Genomic DNA, 6,257 nt, shown 5'->3' on the forward strand with positions numbered 1-6,257 from the left:
CTGGGTAGACACTACTTAGGAAAGAGGGTAACTCAACATAGTGGGGACTCCTGGGTTAGATCCCAGAGACACAGATGGACACTGGCAAGGAAACTGATGAAGTTCCAATACACTGGTAAGTTGACAGTATTTGTTGGTGTGAACGACCTACTTTCCACAGGGATATCTGATTACATGTCAACGTTGGAGGAACTGGGAGGAGGGTATAGGGAAACTGTGAACTATATTTGCAACCTTTCTGCAAGCCTAAAATTACTGCTAAATATAAAGACATTTCAGATGCCGCCTCTTCTAATTGCGCTTCACACAGAGCTGCTGACAGACTCCCCAGGTTGGCTTCAGTCCTCACCCACCATCACTGCCCTCTCCCTCAGGGGGCTGAGCAGCCGGATTGTGGGGCGGCACCCACACCATGACACCCACCCTGCAGCTTGGAGGCAAGTCAGCGTCTGACAACTGGCAGGCTTTACCATGACCAGAGCCACATGAGGGCAGAGATGTGGGGCTGGGAGGATCCCTGTCTCGGGGTGAAAGGTGGTACAGCTGATCTCGGATGATCCCACACGCAGTTTATAGCAAGGTTTCCAACTGGGTTTTCCCAGGTCGGTCACAGCCATCAAAGTGACGCCAAGCAGACCCAAATCTGTAGAAGGGAGATGAACTAGAATACTAACTAGACCAGGACAAAATAAGGGCAGACACACAGCGAGTAGCTGAATCTCCCTCTTGGAAACTAGGGCAGATGCCATGTTGCATAGCAACCAAAACTCCTGAACAACAAAGCCAGAGACAACAGTTCAAAGATGGCGGCCAGCCACAGCGCTGTGCGCATCTTCCCACCCACGGTCCTGGCAATAATCCAGCGTCCCACCACGGGCTCCTGATGGGTTCACAGTGCCTCCTCTGAGTCTCCCAGGCCAGAGCTTCGGCCTGAAATTTTCACATTCCCCCAAATTCTCAAAATTCAGGTCTGTTCCGACATTCCATTCAACCAGACGGAACCAGCCCAAAGTCCTGGTTTGTAATATAAACCCACAGGAAAGAAAAGAGGTTTGTAATATAAAAGGTTTGTAATATAAACCCACAGGAAAGAAAAGGTGGAGAGCTCAGGACTGCTGAGTAACCCCACAAGGAGCAGGTCTCACCAAAGCAGGACTCTAGCGTTATATTAAGTCTGCAGCAGCCCATGAACCAAAGCATGGCTGCGTCCCAGGACGGGGAGAGGGGAGCCTGCATCAGAACTGGGGGCCCTGTACAGATAGCCCTCTCCCCAGGCTCCCGTGGACAAAGAACAGCCCCCAAGCAAAAGGGCAGAAAGACCTTCCTTAAAAGCAGCAGAAAGTGCACGAGAAAATAAATATCTCTGTCACTTAGTGTTCAGGGCCCCCAGTGCAGCAACGAACCCCCAAACACAAAACCAGGAGCCAGTACATTTTCTCTGTTGCTTCATTTCTTAAACCTGGACAACACTGTTAAGGGCCGTTGTGTTGGTTCCGACCCATAGCGAACCTGTATAGGGTTTCCGAGGAGTGGCTAGCGAGCTTGAACTTGTAGTTTCAACAGACCAGCCGTGCACATTTACCTGCAGTACCACACCAGGACTGCTTGAGACAACATTACAGTATTTGAGGAAAGAGTATTGTTTTCATACAGAAGCAAGAAGGCAGTATTAGTAACAGAAGTGTTACCAAAGGACACAGGACAGCCATCAAAAGAGAAGAAACTAACAGAGCCACTACGGGAAAGGAGATGAAAACTTTGAAAGTAGAAATTCACATTTAACTAGTATCAGAAGGTGAAACAGAAGCCACTGCCCAGAAGTGAGAATAAAAACACAAACAAGGATTTCAGGGTCATGAAGATGGCAGCATGAAACGAACAGAATCCCTAAAAGGGAGGCACGAAAACAAAGAGCAATAAATTCTCCAATTAATGAAACAAGAGAACATCCCAGAAGAAGGACGCGCCCCTGCTTCCAAGAGTATTCTCAGAGAGAGAGCCCACACGCCAAAGAGGACCCTGGAAGCTTCCCAGGAGGGGAGAAGTCAACCAAAAGGTACAGAGCAGCCGGCTTCCCATTATGGAGGAAGTACTGTGGCCTGAAGAAACGCAGGCCCCGACAGGTACAGTGATACCCCAGCTGAAAAACAGGACAGGAGGGCTGGGAGGTGCGATGGATTTAGGGAGAAGTTGGAGATTCGGACACTCTTCTTGAGAAGCTGAAACAATGGATACAGATAGCAGAAGAAAAAGAAAGGTCATCTCCACAGACAATGAAGAAAATACAAGAAAGGAAGGGCCCCTGGGTCAGCTAGGAAGCGAACAGTGAGTGCATCACCATGTTGCAGACACTATAACTGAACAGAGCGAAGGCAGAGGATGGAAAAGGTGGGGGACTGTGTGCGGAAAGTCACTGATACAAGTCATTCAGCCTGACGGGCTACAGAGCAACGAACAACTAAGATTTCCACATCTGTGACGTGTGGGACTGGAGCGAAATGAGGAACTATTGCTTTCTGTTGTGCACCTTTGACCTTTTTAGGGTTCAAATTACTTTGATAGAGATTTTACGTGTGCGTTAACGAGTACACGCTCCCATAAGAGCTCTATGACCTGTCTAGCGCACACAGCTCGACCTCTGTGGGCCTGTCACCTCATCTCTAAGAGGGACCGTTGTGAGGAGACTTGTGGCATGCCCCGCACACAGCATTCCCAGGGGGCCCTGCACATCCCAGGAACACGCTCTTACACGTCTTAAAGGCCAGATGAGAGAAGGGAACTGAACATACAGAATTAATTGCACAGGCAGTTTCAGCGTTTTCTCTCAGCACAGGGGGGTGCATACCGCAGGCTCACAGAGACAGCCGAGTTATGAGCTTTTCGCTTTCTATTTCCTTCATGTAACTCGGGACAACTCAACTATCGGACTGTCTCTTCAAAAACACTTCCAGCCACACCGCCTTCTCTCATCAGCTGCTTTCTTTCTCTACAAAGGCGGCCTGACCACCTGCTCCCAGCCACCAAAACCCTAGGGGGCAGCGCTACTGTGACATACAGGGTTGTCTTGAGTCAAGGGCCACCTGATGGCAGTTTTACCAAAGCCCTTAGGACTCGGATGATATTCCAGGGCAGAACCAAAACACCCGATGCCACCAAATCAAGTGCAACTCAAGGTGGCGCTGCAAATGGTTAACGCATCTGAGGGTTGAAGGTTCAAGTCCACCCGAAGGGACCTGGAAGAACCCCCCCTGGTGACGTCAGGCTGGGAAAGCAGCCACTGAAAACCCTACAGAACACACGTGGGATCGTCAAAGCAGAAAAGGCAGCTTCATAGAGAGTGCGGGTCCACGGGTGGATGCTGCCCCCTGGTCACTGAGCTGGCAGCAGCTCACAAGGTGGAGACCGTGTGAATCTACAGTCTGCAGTTGCGGGGGTGTAAAGGCGAAACTTCAAAGCAAAAACAAAAAAGAGAGGGCCACCATTTTAGGAGTGAATCACACATTGCAAAAAAAAAAGGGGGTGAGGGAGCAGGAAAATGTGCAATTTTGGTCAAGGTCTAACGGGACTGGGTTAGCTGCTCTAGGAGGTTTAACTGCCTATTTCCAAGGCTTATTTTCCCTTTGTGGAACAAGTCAATTAAAAGAATCGTTATGTTCTTGGCTCTTCGTGTTCGGCTTCACATGGGTCACTTCGTAGGTGGACAGCACTCTCAAGTCGGATTTACAGAGAACATAGGAGATTCGTGCGTTTTCACGTTTCCAAGCAGGACGTGGGTTTGCATCTCACACGTCGTGAGTGAGCAGACAAGGGGACCCGAAGTCCCATCCCGGGCGGTCACAGAGCCACACTCTGCAGCGACGCAGCGCACGGCCACCGGGGGCAGCGTGTGACCCAAGAGGACGGGGTCGGGCCGCCCTGCAGGCCTCCCCAGGCTGGACTCTATACGGAAGCGGCAGCCGGCCCCTACAGAACGCCTGTGAGGCTCGAACTGCCTACCTGCCCGGCAGCGGCCGAGCGCATTGACCCTCGCGCCACCGGGAAGCGCGCACCAGGGCCAGAGCCCGCTCGGGGGGGATCGACACATAATAGGGGGAACGGGGAGGGTGGGGAGAGCGAGCCCGCCCCGCCACCGCTGCCCGACCCCGGGCCGGCGCTAAGCCAGGCCGGGCGGGGTCCCGGGCGGCCGAGACCGTTGGCGGCGGCGGGGCTGGGCAGAGGCCGCGGGCGACGGCGGCGGCGAGGAAGCGCGGCGGGCGGGGCGGGCGGGAGATCTCGCTCTCGCTCTGGCCCCGCGGGAAGGGGGAGGCGGAGACGCGACCGGCTGCGGGAGCTGCAATTACCGTGTGGGCTGCGGAATTCTCGTGGTGTTTGTCGGGGAGATGCGATAATGGCGTCCGTCCTCGCGAGAGAAGCCGCCGTTCTGCGCATGCGCCGCGAGGTCCTCCCCGCGGCTCGCGGCCCGGCGCGCTCTGCGCAGACGCAACTGACGCGACGAGAGCGAAGGGCGGGAGGCTTGCCCAACGAGTCCCACGGCGCGCCTTAGAATCCGCTCAGGCTGCTGGTGAGCATGCGCTGGCGACCTTCTCCCACGCCCGAGTGTTGGTCCTCCGAACTTCTTATTTCCCCCTCCATACGCTCAGTCTCACTGCTGGCCCCTGAAAAGCCGCTCCAGTGGAGCGCTTGAGGAGTTTGCGTTGTTTTGAGCATGAATGAATCGGAATTAGTACCCCCCCTAGAAAACTACACATCCCAAAGTGCCCGGCGCAAGTCGCTTGCATTGCATTCTGGGACTTGTAGTATTTCTTTCTGGATCATGCCTATCGGTACTTGTAGTCTTTCTGTACTCCGGCCACTTCGCACCGTGGCCTGCTGGGACTTGTAGTTCGCTGAGTGCTCCCCTCCCCCGCCCCCCCCCCAGTCCCGCCTACTACTGCCACGCCTCCTCTGATGTTCCTGGAGCCTTGGGTGGAGTTTTTTGAAAAGTGTTCAAAGGTTCCCAGTATCTGTCCAGACAGTATTGAGTGCTCACCTGTGGATAATATTGTTGTTGTTGTTGTTGTTGTTATGTGCCGTGGAGTCGGTTCCAACTCATAGCAACCCTGTATAGGGTTTCCGAGACTGTAAATCTTTACGGTAGCAGAAAGCCTCATCATTCTCCCATGGAAGGGCTGGTAGTTTCAAACTGCTAACCTTGAGGTTCACAGCCCGGATTCGTGGGTAATACAGAGCTCTGGTAGCGTAGCGGTTACGAATCGGGCTGCAAACTTTCAGGACAGCAGTTCGAAACTACCAGCTGCTCCGCGGGAGAAAGATAAGGCTTTCTGCTCCCATAATAAAGATTTACAACCTCCGGAGCCCTGTACAGGGTCGCTATGGGTCAGAGCCAACTCGACGGCACTTAACAACAACAACATTAACTACATGTGGCGCTATAGGATAAGCTTGCTAACCGCAAGGTCGCTGTTCAAACTCACCAGCAGCTCCTCAGAAACGTACTACAGAGTTTCTGTAAATGGTAACCGATCCGTGGGCACTAATCAACAACACACAGAATATCACCACCACCTAGTACCTTAGCGTCATCTCCATCTCATGGCGATCCCATAAATGTAGACTAGAGCTGGGCTATGTCAGGTGCCATGGAGTTGGTATGAACTCAGAGCCTCCAACAGAAGGAAGCACTTTCCCACCCTATACCATCCTCCAAACGCGGCTGCCGCGGTGCCAGCCCATGTCATTGAGGGTCTTCCTCCTTCAGTGCTGACCCTCACTTTACCTAGCATGATGTCCTTCTCAGGGACTGGTTCCTCCTGACAACATGCTCAAAGTATGAGAGACAAGTCTCCCCAAACTAGCTTCTAAGGAGCCTTCTGGTTGTATTTCTTCCAACACAGATTTGTTGGTTCTTCTGGCAATCCATGGTACTTCTAATATTCGTCTCCAACATCAGAACTCAAATGCATCGATTCTACGATCTACCATAGGCTTTAGGTATTTTTTAATTATTTTTATTTTGAGGGATGAAAACATAACAGCAAAACATACATCAAGAGAACAAACAAGATGGTGGATCAGGTGGACGTGCAGTGAGGATTTCCACCAACAACAACACAGAATACCCGACCAAGCAGGCTCAAGGGCTGGTCCCAGAACTCTGAACCGCATATAAAGGAATACTTAGAAGGTTGGAAGGCTCACAGCTGGGGGAATTTGTGGCAGAAGCAAGAAATCTATTGCTTTCTAGTCCGGGACGCTCG

The sequence above is a fragment of the Chrysochloris asiatica genome, unplaced genomic scaffold (assembly GCF_000296735.1).
Source record: "Chrysochloris asiatica unplaced genomic scaffold, ChrAsi1.0 scaffold00037, whole genome shotgun sequence".
Lineage (NCBI taxonomy): Eukaryota > Metazoa > Chordata > Mammalia > Afrosoricida > Chrysochloridae > Chrysochloris > Chrysochloris asiatica.